The sequence below is a fragment of the Canis aureus genome, chromosome 11, assembly GCF_053574225.1.
Source record: "Canis aureus isolate CA01 chromosome 11, VMU_Caureus_v.1.0, whole genome shotgun sequence".
Lineage (NCBI taxonomy): Eukaryota > Metazoa > Chordata > Mammalia > Carnivora > Canidae > Canis > Canis aureus.
The window spans coordinates 50,427,542-50,454,827 of NC_135621.1; the positions used below are offsets into that span (position 1 = coordinate 50,427,542).

At 40.9% G+C, this 27,286-nt stretch overlaps 1 long non-coding RNA gene and 1 pseudogene across 3 annotated transcripts in view; one reads left to right on the forward strand and one right to left on the reverse strand.

Annotated features, from left to right (window-relative positions):
* Positions 1 to 27,286, reverse strand: part of LOC144324068 (uncharacterized) — a 166,952-nt gene that overhangs the window by 35,781 nt on the left and 103,885 nt on the right. For 2 of the 3 annotated variants that reach the window (XR_013389450.1, XR_013389451.1), the window contains 5 exons: positions 26,572 to 26,881; positions 24,036 to 24,161; positions 20,215 to 23,887; positions 8,228 to 8,345; positions 8,108 to 8,144 (listed from right to left, as the gene is read on the reverse strand). This is a non-coding gene — a long non-coding RNA (uncharacterized LOC144324068). Of the gene's footprint in view, positions 1 to 8,107; positions 8,145 to 8,227; positions 8,346 to 20,214; positions 23,888 to 24,035; positions 24,162 to 26,571; positions 27,161 to 27,286 lie in introns of those variants that run through there. The other variant, XR_013389449.1, reaches the window with a different exon arrangement.
* LOC144324066 (ribosome biogenesis protein NSA2 homolog) lies at positions 20,550 to 21,792 on the forward strand (annotated as a pseudogene).

The following is a 27,286-nucleotide window of genomic DNA, read 5'->3' on the forward strand; positions in this document are numbered from 1 at the left end:
CATGTAAATAGCAATTTTTGAAAAGAACATAAAGAGTGTAAAATGTCCACAATTTAAAAGTAATACTTTGGTTCCTCATATCCCAGATCCCACAACACATACACAGAAGAAATAGATGGGGAAATGTAGAAGGAAGTAAAGAAATGTGCATTTCTTCATATTACACCTGGCTGTTCAGTATTTTAAAAAATTCTTAGTGCTGATGTTTAGAAGAAATATGGATTCAAGTATTTTACAGATAGATTTATAATTGATGAAATGATGTGTGTAAGCAAGAGACAGAGAAACAGAGAGACAGAGCATGCACACAAAAGAGCAGCTAGTTCTCTTCCTCTACTTGATAGGAGGCCATTTCCTGGCCTCTCCCCCCCCCCATTTTATTGAGGTATAATTGACAAGTTTGTCTATGTAAGGTGTACAACCTGATGATCCGGTATATGTGTACATTGTTAGATAATCACCACATTCAGGCTGATTAATAACTCCATCAACTCATATAGTTACCATGCTCTTTTCTTTTTTTCCTTTCTTTTCCTTCCCTTCCCTTCCCTTCCCTTCCCTTCCCTTCCCTTCCCTTCCCTTCCCTTCCCTTCCCTTCCCTTTCCCTTCCCTTCCTTTTCTTTCCTTTTCTTGTGTGTGTGCATGTGTGTAGTAAAAACACTTAAGATCTACCCTCTTAGCTAATTTCAAGTATATGATACAGTATCATTAACTATCGTCACCATGCTGGATATCAGATCCCCAGAGCTTCACCTCGCATAACTGAAACTTGGTACCACTTGAGCAACACCTCCCCATTTCTCCCAGGATGGCACATCTAAAGAACATGTCCTTCATCCCCTTTGCTATCACAGTCCTTTCACATCCCCCTGGCCCTGCAGGTCCCCCATTTCTGGTTTCACCTGCCTTCACAGCTAGCCTCTGCACATTCCCGTGGGCCAAAGCGAAGGGAGGGGGTGAAGGAGGACTGGAACTGCTAGACTCTGCTCTGCTCACTTCTCCCCTCCTACTTCATGGCCTAAATTGATTGAGCTGAACAGGGGTTGGGGTGGGAAGGGGAAGGTACCTACTACCCAGTCACTTCCTAGACCTTTGAAGGGACATCTGCCCTGTTTTCCAATTTTTTGTTATTATCAACAACATAGTAGTGAATGTCTCCATACATGTGTGAAAACTTTTATCATTTCTTATTACTTTTATTATTTCTGTTACAAGCTGTGGGGTGAGATTATTCCTCTTTCCCCAGCAAGCAACCAGACTCACATCTGAGTTGGAAAAAGCATGAAGTACCATGACAGGCAGCTTTTGAGATGGCTCCCAATGATGCTCACCTCCTGGCATCCATGCCGTAGCTAGTCTCCTCCCCTTGCATGTGAGCTGGGCTTAGTGACTTGCTTCTAATAAATGGACTCCTTATAGGCAGGAGCAGAGAGTGCACTTTTTCCCCATGGGATCCAGTCCTGTGCCTGACTCTCAGTAAGTGTCTGGTGAGTGACATCAGATGTGAGAGGTGAGGGACAATATGGCCTACTTCTGAGTCTGGACACACTGTCACTCCTTAGGGTTCGTCCAGTGGTCTTCAAACCAGGGCATGCTGTGTGGCCAGGGGTAACCTAAGACTTTCCAAAAGATATGTGGACACAGGTGGTTTAAGGAAATCTAATTCTAGATTTTCAACTTCTACATCTATTTTTCCTAAAACGGGTCTCCCAGAGAACATCTCCTGGTTGAAGCTTCTCCTATGGGTTCTCCAATCCCACTTCTTCCTCTCAAAAGCCAAGGATTCCCTTTACCCTCCCTGAGCCTTCATTCCTACGGTACATGGTTCCCAGGAGATTAACACCTCCAGGGTATCAAACAAAGGGACAATTTAAGATATTTTTTATTTAACAATCGCACCTCTTCCATTCCCTGACCACTGTCAAATGATGCATCCTTTCTGTGGGAGGATCCCCTAAAAGTAAAATAAAGAGAGTGCCCAGATCAAATATCAAGCTAGCAGCACCTTACTTCCTACAAGTGACAAGCTCGTGGCAAGCCTCTGTGCCTCGTTTTCCCTCTACCAGAAATAGAATTCATAAGTGAGAATGTCTCCAGGATGCATGTCAACATATTTATTTGAATTAAAAAATGAAGTCTGAGGGTGCCTGGGTGGTGGAGTAGTTGACCATCTGCCTTCAGCTCAGGGCATGATCCCGGGGTCCTGGGATCAAGTCCCACATCAAGCTCCCCACAGGGAGCCTGCTTCTCCCTTTGCCTATGTCTCTATCTCTCTCTGTGTGTCTCTCATGAATAAATAAATAAAATATTTTTTAAAAAATGAAGTCTGAGTTTTTTCTGATTGAGAGTCTGATTTGGCCATTTGGTTTGACAGTGAGTTTTGGCTTAACTAATTAAGCTAAATGGTGAGCAAAATCCATAAATTGAATGAACTTGTTTTGTAGCTCCAAGTGTGTGTGTAATATGAATTTTAAAAAGACTTTGTATTAGCAAGATATGTTAAAATTAACAATATTTTCCTTTTCTGAACCCTTTCAGAGTATATCGGTTAAACAAAGCACTTTAATGTGAGAAAGTGCAGGATGCAATCAATAGTCATCCATAAGTGAGAGTAGATATACTTTTTCATATACTTTTAGAAATTGAGAAACCTGAATGAGTGCAATGACCAAGAATAAATTTCCCCAGGAAGTTGATTCTCCATTCTTTGCCTTCAGGTAAATTGATGGAGGATCTAATTAAATTGTCAGCTGATAGATCATTAAAAATAATTTTTGATGATAGATCACTATATGATCTTGGCATATAACTGGGAAGGGGTTCAAAGAATCGAGTCTCACTGCTACAACAAAACTCTTTTTCTTCCCATCATATTTCTTTTTTTTGGTATATTTTTTTTATTGGAGTTCGATTTGCCAACATATAGCATAACACCCAGTGCTCATCCCATTAAGTGCCCCCCTCTTCCCATCATATTTCTGTAGACATATTTTCTTAGCATGTACATCTATAAGGAATGAAAAATAGCAATCGAATTGAAGCTAAGCAGTGTCCCATTCTAACAATAAATAATGTTTATTCATGGATAAAGGAGCAAGCATAAAAGAGATCTTTCCTGTGTCATTAAAAGATGCATTTGCAACAGTATGGAGATTCCTCAAAAAATTAAAAATAGAGCTACCATATGGTCCAGCAATTCCACTACTAGGTATTTACCCAAAAAATACAAAAACGCTAATTCAAAAAGATCTATGCACTCTGTGTTTATTGCAGCATAATGAACAACAGCAGAATTATGGAAACAGCCCGGTGTGCATCAACTGATGAATGGATAAAGATGTGGCATATATAGACAATGGAATATTACTCCGTCATAAAAAGGAGTGAAATCTTGCATTTACAACAACGTGGATGGGGCTAGGGGGTATTATGCTGAGTAAAATATGTCCATCAGAAAAAGAGAAATACCAAATGATTTCATTCATATGTGTAATTTAGGGAACAAAACAAACGGACGAAGAAAAAAATGAGACAAACCAAAAAACAGACTCTTAACTAGATAGAGAATAATCTGGTGGTTACCAGAGGGGAGATGAGTAGCGGGATGGGTGAAACAGGTGATGGGGATTAAGAGTATACTTAGGATGAGCACTGAATAATATAGAGAATTGTTGAATCCCTATATTGTACACCTGACACTAATACAACACTGTATAGTAACTATACCAAAATTGAAATAAAAAACATTGTATTATCTATTGTATTATCTAAACATTGTATTATCTAAACAATGTATTAACATTGTATTTTTCTTAAATATTTATTAAAATCCATTAGTGTTTTGATCAATTTTATAGGAAGGCTATTTTAATGAACAAACTAGAAACTTTTTTTTTAACACCTGGAGCTATTTTCATGGATAATCTAGAAACTTTTTAATACCTGGAGTTTATGATCACAGGAGATTTTTAAAGTTAACTTGTGTATACATATTTTTACTACAGAGTATGATAAGCATAAAAATATATTAGGATGCAAATATCTGGGGGAATTGGAATGAAAATGCATATTCAAGGAGAAAGAGGAATAATATAAGATTTCTGTTAGTAAGGAAGAGCTTATTAGGTATTTTTTAAACAGCTGATGGTGAGTATCGAATTGCTATGCTATTTATATGTCATTGGATACATTTAAAAGAGTAATGTTACAGTTTTGTAACTGGCAGATTTTCAATATGCAGACATTGCACCCTTTGGGATCACTGTTGAAATTTGTGAGGCAAATATTTAGCTGTCAATGTACCCATGCCGCCTCTCAGACTTGGCCTAGCCCTTCTCCTTATCTGCAAAAATCTCCTTGTCCTGGCCAGGACAGCATGGATACCAAGGGTCTGGAATGGGGTGGCCTGACCAAAGTACAGGGCCCAGGATGGGGTACCTGGTGAACTGAGGGTGTACTGTCTGCATCACAGCCTTCCTGTGTGACCCGAACCCATCAGTCTCCAAAAGCCAAGCAGAAGGAAGTCCCACACTTTCCCTTAGGCACTGTGTCTTCTGAGCTGAGGACAGCAATAGGTCGTGGCCATGCAGACAAAGTGTCCCCCAGACTTTTAGGCTACAACCCTCCCCCACCAACTGTCTTCTGCTTGACTTCCTACAGAAAAGTGGGCTGAGGGACCTGGGCTGCACACCACCTGCCTCCCACTCACTTTCTAGTTCACCCTTCTCCTCAGCAAGCCTTGGGTACGCCCTGTGGAAAGAGAGGAGACCAAAGCTTCCAGGCTGTTGGAGGAGACAGTTCCCACACAGAATCCTCCTCCCCTTCTCCTCAGCCTAAAAGAGGGACTTCATGCTCTGAATTTTTTCTTTGTTCATAATTCAAGAGAATTGATGCTTTAAAAGGCCCAGGGCTTGAAATATTTATAATGTTCCTTGAGGACCAGGTACAGTAGAAGAGAACCACCTATATAAATGGCAAGACCATCATAAAAGAACCAAAGTGTTTGAGAAAGGCAATCCAGGAAGACTACTTAGAGGAAGTGAGATATTGAAATGACTTTTTTTTTTTTTTAGATTTATTTATTCTAGAGAGAGAGCACAAGTGGGAGGGACAGAGGGAGAGGGAGAGAGAATATCAAGGAGACTCCCTGCTGAGCTAGGAGCCCAAATTGGGGCTCTATCCCATGATCCTGAGACTATGACTTGACCTGAAACCAAAAGTCAGATGCTCAACCAACTGCGCCACCCAGGCACTCCTTAAAACAACGTTTTAAAGGAGATTTGGAGGCTACTAAGCAACAGTTCCAATGTTTACTGCCTCCCAGAATGTTCTCTCTGTGGTGAGGAGCTATAACACTGAAAATGCCAGAGATCAGCTGGAGACAGATAAGCTGAAGTCTGGGAGAGTGAAGTGAGAAGGGTGGAGTGGAAGGAGAAAAAAAAATCCTATCTCAAATGCAATAACACTGCCCTGCTTCATTTCATTACCAGAGAGGAACGCGGCTTATAAATGACGACCTTATAAGCTGAAACGTGATCCCCTGGGAGAGAGTACCCGGGCCCCAGTATTTGTAGATCTGCTCCCAGCCTGCCTGCCATAGGAGCTCTGAGAACCAACTATCAGGAGCACCTTCCATTGAGACCAATGATGCTTTAGCTGAAAGAGCATAACCTGGCACAGCACTGAGCCTTGTTGGGTTGCCCTGGCCTGGAGACCTAGCCATAGCTCAGTGGCCCAGCCAAGGGGGCCACAGCCAGGCCCATTGCCCAGTGCTGGGGTGAGGAAGGCACAGAGCAGTGGGTACTCATTGACTTTCCAACCTAGTTTGGCCAGTCCCTTCCAGGTACTTTTGGCTCCAGTCTAACTGGGTTGCTTGCTCTTGCCCTGAACCTCCCTACCAGGTGTTCTCGGATCCAGGCCACTCCCTTCCCTTAAATGCCCTTTGCTTGCATATCTCCTTGTCTACCTTCTACTAGTCCCACCTCTAGGGCTCCTCCTTGGAAAGGCTGCTCTGATTCCCCATCAATTGAACCAGCCTTTGAGCCAAGATCATCTCATCATCTTCTGTGCTTACAGCCCCTGAGTCTCTGACCTGCAGTTCTCTCATGAAATGGATCCCTTTCTACTTTGCATTATGGTTATTGATATGGTCTGATTTCCCCTCCCAGCCCAGTGTAAGAAGTATCAGCCTCTCTCACTTCAACTCCATGAACCTGAGCTGAGTACCTTCTAGGTGACAGACAGCATACTGGGTGCATTATTGAGGGAGGGACACATAACCCTGCAGCCAGGCATTCATGTCCCAGTCAGAGAACAGAGATCAAGCACAGCTCAGAGCACCACCTTCCATGGCCAAGCTCAATGCTCTTCCTATAGCTTTAGGCCAGAATGCAGCTAAAGTTCTAGATGGTTGGAAATGATTTATCTTTAGCCAAATGCAGACCAGTCTGTGATGGTCCAGGTAGCAGTGGTTGAAAGGCCGTCCAGCAAATACTCAGTCATGGGTATGGGCTTCTGGGGAATGGTAAGCATATCCTGGGTCATGATATTTTATCTATCTGGATGCCCAGGAGGGACACTGGAGCCAAGATTCCTATGGTCCCCAGCTGAGTACAGGGAGAACATTCAGATCACATCTGGCAGGTGGTTTTGAACTTTCTGAGAAGCTATTGAAAGTTCTGGATGTTCTTTCCAGAATTGCAGACACATGCATGTACTCCTTGGCACACAGTTATAGGGGATTTACCTACTCTTGAAAACCCATCCCTGGATCCCCAAATTAACCTTGATGTAAACAGTGGGTCCCTTGGTGTGGTCACTATGGAATAATGGGCAAAATCTCCATACCCTCAGGGATAGGTGCTCAGAAATATCTGTTGAATTAATGAATGACCTTGAATTTGACCAGGCTAAGATCCCTACCTTTGTTCACAAATCACTATTTCTTTTACTCTCTGGTAGAGCCACAGCCCACTCAGTGTTCAGGTGGAACAGACAGCCTTCTGTGTGGTGACATATGCGGGGTTCAGGAAATGCCTCACTTCTGAAGAGCATCTTTCTCCAACAAAGTCTGCCATGAACAGAGCCACTAACACAACATCCCTTTGAAGCAAGGGGTCAGAGTGACTGGGTATATGAACTACTTCTTTCCTCCTTCCAGGAGGAGCCTGAGGTTGAAGATGGATACATAGGTCATCTCTTCCTTTTAGAAAGGGGCTCTGCAGACAAAGGTAAGGTGCATCGCTCCTGCAGAGACATTCTGACCTCAGCTCTAGCTCCTTCAAGGGCGATATTCCAATGATGAAGAGACCTTGAGAACCATTTCAAGATCAAAACACCACCCATATGATCTGACAATCCAGAAACACAAAAATACCCTGGAAAATCTTTTGTAAGTAAGCAAACAAGAACAGCCAAGAGTGCTCAGCCTCTGGAAAGTCTAGATTCATCCAAGTAGGATAGACCTTTGTAGAAGAGGTGTGGAGGCATGAGGATTTATTGGGTGTCTACTATGTGCTGGGTGGTTTCCACATATTATCTCATTTAAGCCTTGTAATATTGGGGAAGAAAGTATCATTTTTCCCATTTACAAGTGAGGAAACAGGCAAGTGAGCCCAAAGTCATGCAGTTGGTAAGAACCCAGACTCAAACTCAGGCTGTCAGTTCTCAAAGCCCATGAGCTTTTCACTGTGCCAGAGATAGAGGGTGTTTTGTTTTGTTTCAGAACAGAATACAGATTAGGCCTGTGATCACTTCAACTCACAAATAGGGGACAATCTGGAGAGACTAAGGTTGCCCTGAATTCCATCAACTTTAAAATTTGGAGGGGGGGCCAGAACCCCACTATTTTCCCTGGAATGAGTTCTGGGTTTGCTCCATGATCATGAGAACTAATCACTTTTCTTTTTCAACATAGCATACCCAGCAGACCTTAGGATCCTTGTAAAATGTGAGCATGGAAAGATCTTCCTCAGTGGCCCAAGTCCGAAGCTTCCAGAAGCCGGGCAGAAGCTATGACATCTGATTCCACAAGATACCAGGTTCTGGGGCCCAGCAGAGCCCAAGAGGGCTGACCCCTGACTCCAGGTGAATATGACCAGGGACTCACCTGTCCATAGACTTCACTGTGCCAGGAAATGACCGACCTGGGAAAATACTCATTGTTAACCACATTCATTATTTCAAAAAAATTTTTTATCTTTGTTAAAAGTATCTTTGTTTATTTTACCTCCTTGGCATTTCCTGTGGTTTCTATGAACAAGCACACTCCCATAAATGTGATCACCACCACCATCATCATCATCGCCAACATCAGGATTTAATCTGTAGTCTAAAAAGCACTTTTCCTACAAAATGTAAATCATGATCATGAGCCATAACCAAGACTTCCTAAGACAGCCAGTGTTGAGATAAACGTAATTTTTTCCTTTGGTAATAACTTCAGACATGTTTATTAATTTTCATTCCTAGATTTTCCTCTTCTAACTCTCATGGGTAAATTTATTTTTAACTAGATATTTTTGAATAAATCACTGAACCCATTAGAGAAATAGGGACCAAACATGGTATCCACACATAAATAAATATTTTTGTGCACTGATGTTTGAAAACTGATGACTTTTGAAGTCTAGGTTTCTCAGACAAAAACCATTTGGATATCATTAAAGGGGGGGGAAAAAAGCCTAAAACTTTTTCCCACTTAATAGAGGGCTCTGCAGAAAATATTTTTGGCACCTCAAGTTGTCTTGTTGTTAATCAACTATTATTATAGAGGTTTGCACCAGAACAATGTTCTAAAAGCTCTTTATCTTGTTACATAAGTAGAATGGCATTCCAAAATCTCATTTTTAAAAGGCATTAGTCACCAGTATAACAAAACACATGCTTTGTACCAATAAAATTTAATGTTCAAATAAAAAATGCTTGTTTACATGCATTTTTATATGCCAGTCTATATTAAAGAGGCCATGATTTCAGGAGATGTTTTCCTTAGGTCAATGGACACTCCCTCCTATTTCTCTGTCTAATGAGAAGCCAACCCATCTCCTTGTCATCGCTCCTGGAGAGGAGGCAGAGATCCAACAGAGGAGGAGCAGATTCGGTAGTTAGGACTTTGTGATTTGAAGCCGAGCGGTAGCTCTGCCTCCCCCGCCCCCCAACTCAGTCTGGGATAAGAACTGTTTCTGCAGGGGGGGTCACTGTCGCAATGAGTTGTTGTCACTTCTCTGCCCTCAAACCCAACAGTTGTGGACTGCAAGAGGGTCCCACCTCGCTTCACCAACAATGGAGAATCAGACATCAGAATCTTGTACTATAATAAGAATGATGACAAAAGGTGCAGTTTTTAAAGACATTTCCTTTTCATTCTCAAGTCTAGAGGATCTGTCCATCAATATGACTTCTTATTAAATTCACTAACCTTTATTTCATCCAAAACAAGTAAATCCTATGAGGTAGGGCAACAGTTCACTTTAAGCTACTATAACTCTATTTAATATCTTTAGGTTAAAATTTCTCCTTCAATCTAATTTAAATTTCCTAATTGAAGTTTGTGGCCTAGCAGCTTCTGATTTTTCCCTGTTACTGGGTTTGATGTATTTCTTTTTAAAAAATATTTTATTTATTTATTTGAGAGAGAAAGAGTGAGAGAAAGAGAGAACACACAAGCAGGGAGATGGGCAGAGGGAGAGGGAGAAGTGGAGCCCGATGTGGGGCTCCATCCCAGGACCCTGAGATCATGACCTGAGCCAAAAGCAGACACTCAACTGACTGAACCACCCAGACGCCCTGGGTTTGATGCGTTTCTTACATGCATTCAGAATTCACATAACATAACATTGCTAATGTAACATTAGGACATTCGTAGACTTCTCTTACAACACTTTGCAACCACGGGAGTGGGTATCAGAGTTGAAGATGGAGTTTCTCGTAGGTAATGTCTTCTTTTTTGGTTCTATAAACAAAAATATGTGTTATCTAAAGGAATATTTTAGTCTACTAAGAGGTTAGATTTTTATTCAATAGCAGGCAAATAATTGATTAGCCTTATTAATTAGACATCGAAGCCCTCCCAAATTAAAATAAATAAATAAATAAATAAGGTTCATAGTAACAGAAAGACCAGGAAGACAGAGAAACATATCCTGGAAGCTATTTGTGTGTGTGTGCAAAAGAGGTACTGCTACTACTAATTCTTCCTTTTCCTCACCTGAAAGCCTTGCAAATTTTCGACAAACTACCTCTCTGTCAGAATTGAGAAAGAGAAGGAAAAAACAAAATGAAGCTGACACCATTTTTTTTGCCTGTGATGTCATTTGCTGTCTTCCAAAGCCCGCGGGTCCAATTTTGATGTCAGGGTGCGTAACTCCACAGTGACAGGCCCAAACTTATTTGAAGAGGGAAATAACCTTTCAGCTCTGTGCAGTCATTTTCCCCACGAAGACAAATATAGCCCAGGCTGAAATCACTTAGTGTCAATCAAGGTAACCAGATCAGCTCAGCGTTAATAATGCATTTGGTCACGTGCCCTCACAGCGAGCGAAGTGTGAGATAGCCAGCTCCTTGTTCCATGGGACACCCACCGGCTTCTATGTCAGGCCGCAGCTCTCCTAGCCCAGCTGGGAAGCAACAGGGTAATTTAATCTGCCACCCACTCTAATTGCTAAACTGAGAGAATTATCAGGGCTGCCAGAAAGGGCTTGCAGAGCTCTGGGTCCAGGCTTGGTGGCCGGTATGCAAAGCTATGGCTGGGGTTCTCGTTAGGGATGGACTGGGTTTTGGAGGGTCTAATAAGGTTTATGCAACTTAGGGTCTCTCTTTAGGAAAACAATACAAACTTACAAATACAGAATCAGAAGCAGGGCCTTGGAAAGGTCCCTTTTAAGTGAGAGGCCCTGACTGAAGCTTATGTTTCATTAACATCACAGTAAATCCTCCAGTTGTCATGGAAACTGGAAGAACATTTGTCTCCCTTCTACATCCTAGATTTTGGATTGGCTGACTCCAAGGAAGTATATCTTCTCTACTCTTCTGTGATCATTTGTACTTTTCCATAATTCCTTACATGGAGGTGAACTATACACAATGCAATCATGGGTCACAGGTCATCCTTTTACCAACCACCTCAAATGTAGACACCAGTCACCTATTGGTATGTCCTGGTTGTCCTCTAGATGCCAACTTTTAAAGGTTAAGTATATGTCCCAAATATCCTTAGTTTCCCCTAAATATCTGCAATAAAACTTTTGAAGAGGATGACCAGAAACTCAATCACTAGAGATAAAAATACAATGGACTCAGGGGAGACCTTTGAAACAAGCAGTTTTCAGGCAAACCAAAGACCGCTTGTCCTATTTAAGTATTTATAAGCAATCTAGAAGCATTATTATCACAATAGGGAAAAATCAAATGGCATGTAATCCCTCAAATGCATTGCTGGTTCAACACTTCAAAATATTAATAGACTGCAAGAGAAAAATTATATGATTATTTTAATGGAAGCAGAGAAATTATTTCATGAATCTTAATACTCATTCCCAAAAAACTCTAGGCAAGTTGGAAATAGCAGAAAATTTTCTTTTCTTGATAATGTCGACCAGAAACCTAGAGCAAATATTATACATAGTGATGAAATAAGAGAAGTATTCCTATAGATATTAGGAACAAGATAAGGATCCCCATAGCTATTTCACATTGACCTGGCCACTTAAATAACAGGGAAAATAAGTAAGACATAAGGATTCAAAAGGAAGAAACAAAACTGCCAATATTTGCAAACATAATTATGTATCTAAAAATCTAAGAGAAAAAATAAAAAAAATCTAAGAGAATCTGAAGTAAATGATCACAATTCACAGAGTTCAGTTAGGAAGAAAAGCATAATTTTGACATATTAAAACAACAGCTTGCCTGTATCCTACAATAACTATTACAAAATGTCATGAAAAAAACTCTCATTTACGAAACTCACAAAACACAAAATACCTAAGAATAAACAAAAAATGTTCAAGATCTAAATGAAAACATGTTAAGATTTCACTGAAAAATGTAAAAGAATACCCAAACAAATGAAGAAAATATTCATGTATCTGGTTGAAAAGTCTTGGCATCTAAAGATGATTGTTTCCCCCAGATTAATCTACACATTCAGTTAAATCACAATCAAGCTTCCAGGGGGATGTTTCAAAGAACTTATAAACTGATACTAAAATTCTTCTATAGGAGAAAACGTGAAAAAATACCTAAGGTAATTCTGAAAAACAAGTTCTAAAAGAGAGGTCATAAATTCTGTCATAAATTTCTGAAGTAGACCAATAGAGGCTAGGCTTGAAGATGAGTAAGAAGGAACACTCAGGTACTCCAGGAGTACACAAATTGCATGTCATTGCAATGACCTTAAAGGCTATGACATTGCATCAAGTAAGAGAGCTTGGGGAGCACATCTTCTTGGTTTACCTTAATCACACTATGAGAGACAGTCTGAGTGCTGGCCGTGGTCAACCGGCCAGAAAGAAACTTCCAGGTGATGGAAGTCCTGAACAGTGTTTTCTGGAGTCCATAGTCTCCCAGCCAAAATGCCTCAAAACTTCAGAATGGTTTTGCTAAACCACTCTTGGTAAGCCACATTATCCAGACCTATTATCAATTTCAGTTTCTTGCTATATTGCTATTATGCCATACTGCTGCACTGCACACAGATTACATGATAATAATCAGGCATCAAACATGCCTGATTGCCTTAAGACAATATGACAGGCTATGTGTGATGCCTGGTTATTATTACTACTCACCCTACAACCCACTGTATGCTACTTTAGAAGTGTAAAAGAGCATGTGCTCTCTTTCAGGACTTTTTTTTTTTTTTCAAAATTTCAGGCAAGCATGCAATTTATCTACTGGGAGGAGCTGAACAGGACAGGCCTGGCCATTGGCTGTCACAATATCAAAATAATAAAAAGGGAAATAAAACATTGTAACTTTGGTACAAAGTAGCTTAATGAGACATTAAAGGGAATACAGAAACTTAACCATGAATATATGGGAAGATATTTTATGATAAACATGGCATTTAAAGTCAATACGGAAAGAACATACTGATTATTCAAAAAATGATATCAAAGTGGGCACCTGGGTGGCTCAATTGGTTAAGCATCTGCCTTCAGCTCAGGTCATGATCCCATGGTCCTAGGATTGAGTTCCACATAGGGTTCCCTGCTCAGCTGGGTCTGCTTCTCCATCTCCCTCTGCTCCTCCTCGTCAGCTCCTGTGCTCACTCTCTCTCTCATGCATGTGCTCTCTCTCAAACTAAATAAATAAAATCTTAAAAAAAGATATTGGAGCAATTTACTAACCATTTGGGAGAAATTAATTTATGTTGCTACTTTTTACTACTCAAAAATATAAGTTCCAGAAGGATTAATGACCTAAACCATATACAGAACTATAAAACATTAGAAGAAAATCTTAGAGAATGTGATGTAGGGAAAGCCTCTGCAAAAACTATAGAGGAAAAGTGATTAGATCTTATTTTGTCAAATTGTAAAATTCTGTCAACAGAAGTCAACATAAACATACTAAAAGAAAAGCAACAGATTATGAAAAGATATTTGCTACATATGTAACAAAGGATTGGTGTTCAAAATATATAAGGAATTCCTATAAGAAAATGACACATAGACCAACAGAAAACTAGGTGGAAGATATGAATTGACAATTCATAAAAGACAAACTATAAGCCAATATTAAACACAAAAAAGTCAGCTTCACCGCTTACCAGTATAGAAATAAATAATAGTGGGATACATTTCCATTTTTTGCTTGTGATCAACAATATTTTTGTTTGTCTGAGAAAGTATATTTTCCCTTAATTTTTGAAAGATATTTTCACTGGGTATGAAATTCTGCTTCACAGAGGTGTCCCCCACCACCATCCCCACCACTGTCACCCCCTCCAACACTTTAATGATGTCACTCCATCATCTTCTGGCTTACACAGTTTCTGACAAGAAGTCTGCAGTAATTTTAAAATCTTTGCTCCTATGCATAGAATGTTTTTTCCCTCCATCATCTTCAAGTTTTTCTCTTCATCCTTGGCTTTCAACAGTTTGAATATTATATGCCTAGTTATTCTGGTTTGCTTTTGTACTTACTCTGCTTGGTGTTCTCTGAGCTTTTTAGATCCATGGGTGATGTTTATCATTAATTTTGGCAACTTTTCAGCCATAATTTCTTTAAATAATTCTTGTCTTTTCTCTCTTCTCTCTTTCTAAAATTGTAATTTATATGTATATTAAACTATTTGCTATCATCCCTCAGATTTTGCATGTTCTGTTTTTCTTTCTTTTTTCACTCATCATGTGTGTCCTTCCATTTGGGAAATCTCATAAAGATAGATCTTAAAAAAAAAAAAAAAGATCTTCATGTTCGATGATTCTTTCCTTTTTTTTTTTTTTTTAAAGATTTTATTTATTTATTCATGAGAAACACAGAGAGAGAGAGAGGCAGAGACACAGGCAGAGGGAGAAGCAGGCTCCATGCAGGGAGCCTGATGTGGGACTCGATCCTGGGTCTCCAGGATCACATCCTGGGCTGAAGGCAGTGCTAAACCACTGAGCCACCTGGGCTGCCCTCTTTCCTTGGTGTATCAAGTTTACTAATGAGCCTGTTGAAGGCATTCTTCAATTCTGTTACTATGTCCTACGTTTCTAGGACTTCCATTTGATATTTTCTTATTATTTATATCTCTCTACTAAAATTTCCCATCTGCTATTGTGCATTGTCCATCTGTTCCATTAGAACCTTTACCATAGAAATCACAGTTATTTAAAATTTTGTCTGATCAATCCAACTCAGTCTCACCCTGTTGGCTGCTTTGTCTCTTGATAGTGTCTTTTTCCTTACTTTTTTGTATGTTTCTTGAATTTTTGTTGAAATACATTCATCTTATAGGTGATGGTGAAAATTGCTGTTTTTATAAAGGCCTAGAAATAAGCATGCCTTTCCCTCTGCTAGGCCTTTGGTATAGGCGTTTGAGTCAATATATTCAGGAGATGCTATGTGGCAGACACTGTTGGTTGTCTCTCCAAAGGTAATCTCTTCTTTTTTCCTTGCTAAAAAAAATTGAATTATCAAGGGGGCACCTGGGTGGCTCAGTCAGTTAAGCATCTGCCTTCAGCTCAGGTCATGATCTTGGGGTCCTGGGATTCAGCTTCATGTTGGCCTTCCTGCTCAGTGGGGAGTCCGCTTGTCCTTTTCTTTCTGCCCTTCCCCCTATTTGTTTTTTCTCTCAAATAAATAAATAAAAATCTTTGGGACACCTGGGTGACTCAGCGGTTGAGTGGTTGAGCATCTGCCTTTGGCTCAGGGTGTGATTCCCAGACCTGGGATTGGGTCCCGCATCAGGCTCCCTGCAGGGAGCCTGCTTCTCTCCCTACTATGTCTCTGCCTCTCTCTGTGTATCTCATAAATAAATGAATAAAATCTTCTAAAAAATCTTTTTAAAAAAACTTGAATATCAAGCAAGTATTGGGTGACAATGTCTTTAGGAAAAATATGGCCTTCCTCCAGTTTCAGGTGAATCATGTTTGGTTTAAGCTAATCATGGAAATCTGATTCCCTTTGCCAGTGACTGGCTTATAAGAAACATTAGTCCAGTCCATACCAAAAATATCAGAGTGCAGACTTCAGGGAGGAGTCTGGGAAAGATTTTTCCACATGATAAAAAAGAGGGTTGCAGAAAATAGTTTTTCCCCCTTCCATTCTCTCTTTCAGCCATGTGAAGATGTGCTGTTGGAAGCTGTGAACACCATCTCATGATCACAAAGGAAAAACCAAGGGAAACTTGGAGACATGACTCAAAACCCAGACATGATTAAACTACTGAATGAATTGACCCTAGAATCACCTATGTGTATTCTATATTGTATGAGGAAAAAAATAGAATCTCTCTTTCTGATCTTATTCCTTGGAGGAGAACCATCCCAAAGAACATAATGCTTAAAAGGCTCCCATTGACCTGGGAGACTCAGTTGGTTAGGTGTCTGCCTTTGGTTCGGGTCATGATCTCAGGGTCCTGAGATCGAGTCCCACATGGGGTTCCCTGCTCAGTGGGGAGTCTGCTTCTCCCTCTGCCTCTGACCCTTGCCTCTGCTCTGCTCTTGGCTCTCTCTCCCCCTCTATCTCTCTGTCAAATGAATAAATTAAAAAAAAATTTTTTTTAAAGTATCCATTGACAGAGTGAACAGAAGGCTCAGGGTTAGGTCTCTGCTTACCCCCAAAACTGTTCTTCTCAGTTCTCCGACCTCCTCTATGCCCAGCCATCCTGACCTTTAGCTTCTTCTAGCTCCATGACTTATGCATGCTGTTCTCTCTGCTGAAACAGTCTTCCCCCAAATCCTTGCCTAGTTAATTCCTACGTATCCTTTAAGTCTCACTGAGGGCATTGTCTTTTCTAGGAGGCCTTTCTGACCCTCCAGAGCACCTTTAACTGGGCCTCTTACATTCTTTCATGGCACCCAGTGCTGTTCTGTAAATAGCACTTGGCACACTGAATGCTTATGAGTTCTTACTAGAATGTAAGCTCCTGAGGGCAGGGACCACATGTGTCTTAATCATTGCAGCATTCCCATGTGGGACTCGGGGTCTCACACATGGTTGGGCCACAATAAATACATGTTAAATACAAGAATGAAATTTTACCCTCTAGAAAGGAAAATAAGGCACACATATAAAAAAGAAATAAAAATATAAGTCCAGAATTGGGATGCCACTAGCTTTGGTTTTCTTTTTCAATATTCCTCTGGCTATTAAGGGTCTTTACTGGCTTCTACAAATTTTAGGGTTATTTATCCCAGCTCTGTGAAAAATGTCGAGGGTATTTCGATAGAGATTGCACTGAATGTGTAGATTGCTTTGGGTAGCATAGACATTTTAACAATATTTGTTCTTCTAATCCATGAGCATGGAATGTTTTTCCATTTCTTTGTTTCTTCCTCAATTTCTTTCATAAGTGTTCTGTAGTTTTTAGAGTATAGATCCTTTACCTCTTTCATTAGGTTTATTCCTAGGTATCTTATGGTTTGGGGCTTAATTGTAAGTGGGATCAATTCCTTAATTTCTCTTTTTTTTCTGTCTCATTTTTAGCATATAGAAATGCAACTGATTTCAGAAAAGACCCTGAGTAGCCAGAGGAATGTTGAAAAAGAAAACCAAAGCTGGTGGCATCACAATTCTGGACTTCAAGCTCTGTTACAAAGTTGTAATCATCAAGACAGTATGGTATTGGCACAAAAACAGACATATAGACCAATGGAACAGAATAGAGAACCCAGAAATGGCCCCTCAACTCTATGGTCAACTAAACTTTAAGAAAGCAGGAAAGAATATCCAATGGAAAAAAGACAGTGTCTTCAACAAATGGTGTTGGAAAAATTGGACAGTTACGTGTAGAAAAATTAAACTGGGCCATTTTCTTACACCATATACAAAGATAAACTCAAAATGGATGAACGACCTAAATGTGAGACAGGGATCTATCAGAATTCTGTATCGAATGGGAGAAGATATTTGCAAATGACATATCAGATAAAGGGCTAGTATCCAAGATCTACAAAGAACTTATCAAACTCAACACCCAAAAAACCAGATAAGCCAGTCAAAAAATAGGCAGAAGAAATGAACAGATATTTCTCCAAGGAAGGCATACAAGTGGCCACCAACACATATATGAAAAAATACTCTATGTCACTCAGCATTAGGGAAATATCAATCAAAATCACAAGGAAATAACTAACTCACACCAGTCAGAATGGCTAAAATTCACAAGACAGGAAACAACAAATTTTGGAAAGGATGCGGAGAAAGGGGAATGCTCTTACACTGTTGGGGTGAAATGCAAGCTGGTACAGCCACTCTGGGAAACAGTATGGAGATTCCACAAGAAGTTAAGAATAGAGCTACCCTATGACCCAGTAACTGCACTACTAGGTATTTACCCCAAAGATACAAATGTAGTGATCTGAAGACCACCAGTACCCCAATGTTTTAGCAGCAATGTCTATAACAGACAAAAGAGCCCAAATGTCCATCGACAGACAAAGAGATACAGAAGATATGAGATACATAAAGACTCCTAACTCTGGGAGACGAACTAGGGGTGGTGGAAGGGGAGGAGGGCGGGGGGTGGGGGTGAATGGGTGACGGGCACTGAGGGGGGCACTTGACGGGATTAGCACTGGGTGTTATTCTGTATGTTGGTAAATTGAACACCAATAAAAAATAAATTTATAAAAAATAAATTCCACCTAGTTAACATACAAAAAAAAAAGATACGAGATACACACACACACACACACACACACACACACTAAAATATTTCTCAGCCATCAGACAGGATGAAATCTTCCCATTTACATCAACACGGGTGGAACTAGGGGGTATTATGCTGAGTGAAATAACTCAATTAGAGAAAGACAATTATCATTTGGTTTCACTCATATAAGGAATATAAGAAACAGCACAGAAGATCAGAGGGGAAGGGAGGGAAAACTGAATGGGAAGTCATCAAAGAGGGAGACAAACGACCAGAGACTCTTAGCTATAGGTAACAAACTGAGGGTCGCTGGAGGGGAGGTAGCAAGGGGTTTGGGGTAACTGGGTGATGGGCATTAAGGAGGGCACATGATATGATGAGCACAGGGTGTTATACGCAACCAATGAATATGAACTCTACATCTGAAACTAATGGTGTACTATATGTTGGCTAATTGAATTTAAATTAAAAAAAGAAAAATGTAAGTTAGGGTATGATCAGTCTCAAATAATTCCCACTAAAGTTCAAGGGACTTGAACAGGATAACTGAGGGAAGCTCCCCAGCAGAGGTGGAAGTGAGCTGGATCTTGCAGGAATCGTGCCAGAGGAAGACATTTCTGGCAGGATGAAAGCCAAGGTGCCAGGAATGGGAATAGGAGCAAGTAAAGCAGCAAAGTTGGATCCAAGTTTTCAAGTGAGGTGAGTGCCAGAGATAACAGACTATATTATAGAGGGTCTTGAAGGCCAGGCTATTAAATCTGGAGAGAGCCTAGGATGATTGAAACAGGTGGGATGGAGCTGGGATGACCCATTGTGATACTCAAAGTGTTAGGAAATGGGGGCATTCACTTGAGAAATGAACCCTCTCCCATTGTTGGTCTATGCTCAAGGAATAAAAGCAGTGATTAGTATATATAGTGAAGACAAACAGAGATTTTAAAAAGACCAGTAGAAAGAACAAGTCGGGCACCATGACCCTCCAGGCAAGAGAACAAGAAGCAGACCCAGGAAAAGAAAAAAGAAGGTCTCCAAGGCAATTCCTTTGCTGACAAAAATGAGTTCTTTAGAAACCATCCATTTCGACCGAGGCTGCGAAGAGAAATGTGGTTCATTTTTACAAATTCCAATGCCATTTGTGGTTTGTAGTGTTTTCAACTACAAGATAATTTTCCTGCTGTCACTGAAAGCTGTAGTGTTCTTCAAACTACACAGTGAGATCAAAACAATACTGAAGTAGGTGAGTGTGCTTTTCTCCAGAAATGCCTTTTAAGACAGGACAGGAGAGATACTCAAGTAAGAGTTTTTTTTTTTTTTTTTTATCTCAAGCACTTTAATTATGGTAACAATCTGAAAATTCCTCATACCTTTCCCGCGAGGTGATCAAAAGCAATTTTACTGCACTCATGGTTTTTATTGATATGAAGAAAACTCTTCAGATTTCAGCAAAGAGGTGAGACTTATTTTATATTTGCATCAAAGCTACCAAATCACACACCTGACAAGTCATATTTTACCAAAAAAAATGAAGCCTTGAAATTTTACTGTCATAAGGTTTCTAGTCCCTTCCTTTTGTTTTAGTACTCCTGCCAAACATGCCAGGAGAGAAGGCGCCTTGAACTTCCCTGAACAACACATCTCTCATGCCCTTCATACCTCATCTCAATTCTCTGACAATCCAGTCTGAGGTTTAAGAAATTCTCCACAGGAAAAACCTCAAAACACACACGATACCTTCCACTCACATCAGGAGTCATATATTAAAACTGCCCTCATGGATCAGCTCCTGGGTTTTCCTGACAGAAGGGTAGGGAGGTCTACCCTCAGACCTAGGAGCTGGTTCTCCTGGTGTCTGCACTTCTCTCCTTTTGCTCTCAAGTGAACCCTCATTTCCCCTGTAGGAAACCTACCCCTCTTTGCAGTGCTCCGAGTCCTTGGACAGATTGCCCATGATTTCCCAAGAACCCTCCAAATAGTTCCTCAGTAGGGTTCAGCCAGCTGTGATCTGCTTCTTCGGGTCCTAATTCGTGAAGTCAAGTTTCTTCAGTGCTATGAAACATGCATAGTTTAAAATAAGGAGGCCCAACTGAGTTGGAACCAGTGGGAGGTAAGGTCCAGACATCAGTTCAATTTTTAAAGCTGCCCAGGTAGTCTTTTTCCCATCGTGCGTTGCATGGAATCAGCTCATGGGTTTGAGACCTGAAAATTGAGAGCTTCTTTGCCCCAATGGCTCTGTGCCATCACCATGCCACCAAACGAATATTTTGAATTCTGTCAGAAGCACTGTGGCCATCGTTTGGATTACCAGGAGAAAAAGAGAAAAAAGGAAGGTCAGGAGGTTCAAGAGCATTCAAAGAAGGCAAAAAAAGTTGATTGGTTTGAAAGCTGAGCTCTACTATCAACAGGTCCAGGCTGAGAAAATACAAATGAAAAAGACTATCAAGATGCGTGAAAAGAGAAGCTCCAAACAAAAGAATGATGGGAAGACTCTTCAGGGAGACTGCAAGGACAAGCAATACCTGCATGTCTACAGGACAGGGAGGGACAGTCCTGAGCTAAAGTGCTTTCCACTATGATTAAACAGAAATGCAAAGAGAGGGCACCTAGGGCAGCCCTGGTGGCACAGCGGTTTAGCACTGCCTGCAGCCTGGGGTGTGATCCTGAGGACCCTGGATCGAGTCCCACATCGGGCTCCCTGCATGGAGCCTGCTTCTCCCTCTGCCTGTTCCTCTGCCCCTCTCTCTCTCTGTGTCTCTATGAATAAATAAATAAAATCTTAAAAAAAAAAAAAAAGAAAACTAAAGAAATGCTGATGATGTAGCCCCCCTCCCCTGCTTTAAAAAAAAAAAAAAGAGAGGGCACTTAGGTGGCTCAGTCAGTTAGGCATTGGCCTTCGGCTCAGGTCATGATCCTGGGGTCCTGGGATGGAGCCCCGAATCAGGTTCCCTGTTGAGTCTGCTTCTCCCTCTCCCTGCCACTTCCCCTGCTTATGCTCTCTCTCTCTGTCAATAAAAAAAAATAGAATCTCTAAAAAAAAAAAAAAAAAAAAGCAAAGAAAAAGCAGGAAAATGGGAAGTCCCTTTTCCCAAAGTTCGTGCCCAAGAAGAAAGAGAAATATTAAAAGTTATCCAAACAAGGAAGAGAAAGAACAAAGCATGGCAGAGGATGGTTACTAAAGTCTGCTTTGCTGGAAATGGCTTTACTGGAAAACCACCTAAAGATGAGAGATTCATTAGGCCAATGGGCTTACATTGCAAAAAGGCCCCTGTAACATATTCTGAATTGAAAACTACCTTTTGCATGCCAATTCTTGGTGTAAAAACAAATCCTGCATCCCTACTATATACAACTTTGGGTATTATTACCAAAGGTATCATCATTGAGATGAAGGTGAGTGAGTTGGGCCTTGTGACATGATTTGGGGAAAAATATGCCCAGATACCAATGATCCTGAAAGTGATGGAGGAAAGGCAATCTTGCTGGTCTGACAGCAGTTTCAGACAAGTAAGTCCTTATAATTACTGAAGACCACACACCAGTCAAGAGAAGCAGCAGTACTGGGGTGGTTCCGAATACCACCAAACAGCCTGACATATCTGCAATCACCAAGAGAACTATTTATTCTATTGTAGGAAAAAAAAAAAAAAACATTAAAAGAGCTCTGTTTCACAAACTGGTGTTTATTTTTTAGTCTGTTTAGCATTTAGATGTTCATAAGTTTGAATACTTTAAAAAGCAATTATAGAAATATTGTGGTCTGTATCTGCATTAAGAAATGAGTCCTCAGCAATGCAGATCCAGTGTTAGTGGAAAAACTAGTATAGTTGAAAGCACCTTTTATCATAAATGTTAGAGCACACTTAAATATGGAGCCTACACTATGAAACATCATCTCTGGGATCTTACCTGAGGTCTCTTCCACCTCATTTTCCCTCATTAAACCTAAGAAATGTAGCATTAACATGCAGTAACATTTGTTTATAAAATATTGACACTAAAAGTACAGGAGACAAGGCATGCTACCCTACTAAATAGGAAGGGTGCAGAAGCATTTTCATAAATCTTTTCACCTCTAATTCCTCTTACAGTTAGTTGGTGAATTTGTATTTGAAACATTTTTTTCCTTTCAGTCATGAGTAGTAATATCTACTTGGAACTGTTTTGGTTTTTTTGTTTTTAAGATTTTATTTATTTATTCATGAGGTACACAGAGAGAGAGACAGAGACCCAGGCAGAGGGAGAAGCAGGCTCCCCACAGGGAACCTGATACAGGACTCATCTGAAGACCCCGGGATCACGCCCTGAGCTGAAGGCAGATGCTCAACCACTGAGCCATCCAGGCATCCCTGGAACTGTATTTTCTACTCAAAATATATAGAAAAAATACAGTAAAATGTTTAAATTTTCATACTTTTAGAATGGTTAAAAATTTAAGTGATTCCAGGTAAAATAGTTTTTAAAAAGACTGTACTGATGTCCTTAAAGATAGATTCATTGCAGTTACTTGGATAATATAAAAAAGGTCATGTTTTATGTTTGTAACCTAAAACTCTTGTCAAATAACCTTTGTAATCTGAATTATGTTTATAGTTTTGAGCTTAAGGTGTCCGTAGTATTAATCTATAATCATGTTAAAGGTATTCATTTATTTATTTATTTTAAAAGATTTTATTTATTTATTCATGAGAGAGAGAGAGAGAGAGGCAGAGACACAGTCAGAGGGAGAAGCAGGCCCCATGCAGGGAGCCCGATGTGGGACTCGATCCCAGGTCTCCAGGATCATGCTCCAGGCTGAAGGCAGCACTAAACCGTTCAGCCACCCGGGCTGCCCCTGTTAAAGCCTTTTAATTCTGTTTATTTTTTTAAAGTCTGTCTTGAAAATACAAAATAAAACAAACAACGAAGCAGGACAGGTAATTTTAGTCTGCAACCAGGGTTCAGAACCACTAGGTTAGAGGATCTGTAAAGTTCTATCATCTTTAGCATTCCGTGGCTCTAGAAGGTACTAGTGGATTACGAGGGGACATCACTCCCCTTTTCCTTTTGAAACATGATGACTAACCCTAGAATGGCAAATAGTTTCAGTTCAAAGACCTACACTCATGACTTAGTAGTTGCCGTCTAGAGCTCCACAGTGAGGTTTAAGGCAGAGTCTGGACTAAAAGGGAAAGAGCATTGAATCAACCAGCCATGTCTAGTATGAGCAATGGGGAGAGAGAAGTACCCAAGATTTCTCCTGGCCTGTCCTAATCCAAAGAAGAGAACACACAGGAGATCTCAGACAAGAATATAGATCAGTGCTATCCCTTGTTTCAGGGAAATTCTGCTGTGTAACAAAACATTCCAAATCAAAGCAGACCAAAACAGTAACTGTGCATTCATGGTGATACCAATTGGACAGGGTTTTGGGGAGACAGCTTATCTCATTTCCAAGTGGTGTTGAGGGAGAGGATCTTGACTGAGGCTGGAAGATCAAGATAGTGTCACAGTCCCAGGCTTTCCTTGGTTGGAGAAGCTGGAAAGGGCTGTGGGGGATGGCTGTCCCCCTTCTCCAGCAGGGTCCTTACATGGTGGCTCAGAGCTCTAGAAGAGTGAAAGTAAAACCTGTCAGGCCCATGAAAGGCCTCTTACAAGGCTCAGACAGGCACAGCATTGTGTCTGCAGAATTCTCTTGGTCATAGCAAGTCACAAGGCCAGCCCCAGATTCAAGGAGAGGAGAAATAGTCTCTACCTCTTGATGGGAAGCATGACACAAATGTCCAGGGACTGAAGGAATTGTTTGCAGCCGTCTTAGCAGACAATTGACCTTATCTCTGTTCTTGGCTCAGCTGATGGATCCTGTTGTGTGTTTATTGGCCTAGAAATCATACCATAAAATAGGTGAAGAGAGCAAGTCGATGTTCCTGATGATCCATTCCTAACTTATCTTGTTTAAGTATTATAAACAATATAAACAACCCTTGAAGGGATTATATTTTGTTTTATTAAGAAACACTGGGGGACTACTGGGGGAAGGAAGAGAGAGAGGGAAACCAAGAAACAGACTCTTAACTACAGAGAACAAACTGATGGTTACTAGAGGGGAGGTGGATGGGAGGAATGGGTTAAAATAGGTGATGGGGATTAAGGAGGGCACTTGTGATGAGCACTGGGTGATGTATGAAAGCGTTGAGTTACTATACACTTGAAACTAATATTACACTGTATGTTAGCTAACTGGAATTAAAATAAAAACTTCAAAAAAAAGAATACTATTGGACATAGGAAATTAAGAACACAATAGGAAGGGAGCTGTTTCCCCAGCAGCACTCTTACGCAAAACCCAAATTGCTAGATAGTCTCTCGGGTGTCAGTTTCAGGATATTGTGCATAACATGAGATTAAGAACAGGAAGTGGAACCAGTGGCTTAAAATCCACTTCTAGGAAATTACAACACCCCCCCCCCCCCCCACTCCACTCTGATCTCCCTCTACCATGCTGCATATGCTTAGGGCATCTGTCTTCTCCTAGAGGCTGTGTTCACTTGTTTAAGGTCTTTGTTTTCCTTCATGCCAGATGATCCCAAAGACTTTGGCAGGCATCTTCTTTTATCCTAATTACTCTTCAAATAGAACCCAGCCCTAGATTCTGTTCTTGAAACCATGTCACAAACAGTAAGGTTGTGCCCACGACTCCAAGTGGAAAAACTTTTACCAATGGAGTTTCACTTGTTTCTAGGTTGTAGTTGTACTGGTTAAAATTCCGAGGCAGGGGCACCTGGGTGACTCAGTGGTTGAGCGTCTGCTTTTGGCTCAGGTTGTGATCCTAGGGTCCTGGGATTGAGTGCCATATTGGGCTCCCTGTGGGGAGCCTGCTTCTCCCTCTGCCTATGTCTCTGCCTCTCTCTGTGTGCCTCTCATGAATAAATAAACAAAATCTTTAAAAAATAAACAAGTAAAATAAAACTCCAAGGCAACTTTCTTTGTTATTTAGACAAAAATGAGACTTGGGAGTTTTTTTAAACAAGACAATTTGAAGGAAGGACACAGAGGTGTAGTTGACATAATGCTTGTCCTTTGAGGTTTACTGGAGAAAAATGATGTGAATGATGCCATAGACATAATTACATAGACTGTGCCCAATCATTTAACCCACAAGGGTTTATTGAGCACTTAATATGCTCCTGACATGGTGTTAAGCATTGAAAGCAGAGAAAAAAGGACTCCGTTCTGGCTGTGATATTCTGAGTAGGGGAAGCAGATCAGATAGGTAATTCATTACGTTGCACATGATAGCTTATGTAGTCTGATAATAATAATAATAATAATAATAATAATAATAACAGAAAACTTTTGTAGCACTTACCATGAACCAGGCATGGTTCTATACACTTTGACTTATACTAATTCACTTATTTCTCAGAATGACTGTGTGGTCTAAATTCTCTTATTATCCCCATTTTAAAAATCAGAAATGGAGACACAGAGAAGCAAAATAATATGTCCAAGGCAAGCCCATAGCAGGTGATAGAGCCGGGGATTTAAACCCACATGGCTGGCTCTTGGGTTTGTTCTCTTCACCACCACAGAGAAGAGCCCTGCAGAATGTGATGAGAAAGGTCCATTTGGGGGCAACTAGCTTCCCTGCACCCTCTGTTCAGAAACTCACCCCTCATTCGGAACCATGTCCTCACAAATGACAGGTTGGAATCTGGAAAAGAGAGGTGGAGTGTAATTTTGATTTTCAGAGTCTTCTTTTAAAGACTTTATTTTATCTCATGAGAGACACACAGAGAGAGGCAGAGACATAGGCAGAGGGAGAAGCAGGTTCTCCAGGGGAGCCTGGTGTGGGACTCGATCCCGGGACCCTGGGATCACGACCTGAGCCAAAGGTAGACACTCAACCACTGAGCCACCCAGGCACCCTGATTTTCAGTCTTTTAACACACATTCCCTTAGCTACCTACATCTCACATTTTGCAGTGAGGAAAACAGATGAAGAGATAAATGTCACCCAGTACATAAATCCAGAGCCAGGCCTCAGACCAGATCTCCAGATGGATTATCCAGTGCTCCGTCCACTGTGACAACATAGTCCCTCTCCACAACAGGACCCCTAAGTGTCCATTTGGCTAGTCTTGTGTCCAGAGGGTCACTGTGACACAAAAAGAGTCGTTGAGGACATTCAGAATGTTGTGACCCCAGAGGAGGCAAATGCACTCATGCTGAGAATGATGTCTCATCGTTATTGTAGTCACAACATGACCTGCAGGTCTCAGTGTCCTTACCTGTGAAAGAAAGGAAGAGGGTTCAAGATGATTTCCAGAGGGCCCATCCGGTTCTATTTTTCTCCATCTCCATCACCATCCACATGTTGCTTCATTATTTTAGTCAACTGTTGTTTTTGGCCATCACCAAGTGTCCAGTTCCACTCACAGCAGAGCTGCGTTGACAGTCTATGTTGTCGGAGCTGGAAGCCCGGCGCCTGAGACACAGCCTGAGGCATGTCTGTATTCCAGCCGAGTCCCTCTCCTCGGTTCAAGCTAACCTCGGAGCAGCCAGCATTTCCATGTCCCACTGTGGGATCTGCTTTGTAGCCTGAAACGAGATACGTGTCTCCCTATTAATATCCTCACACTGTCTGAATGCATTTTAAAAGCTCACCGTGCTTGGCAACCTGCAGGCCTGTTTTTGTTATTGTTGGTTGGAGTCATGCATACTTGACTTTAAAAGTTCGCCCTCGGTGTAGCTTTAGCTGATCAGAGGAGCATGACACAGAGAAGGACATGGGTAAATGTCCTTTGCAAAGCAGATACCCCTGGATGTATTTCTCTTGCTGGAGATCTGCACCAACCCGAATGCATGGCTGTGGTGGTTCTCACCAGGTGGAGTAAATGCCAATGAGGTCACAGAGAGTAGAGGGCATCACAAAGATTGCAACACAGCCTGAGTCTTCTGGCCCAAGGAAAGGGACACAGGGCAGGAACCATGTTGACCTGATTC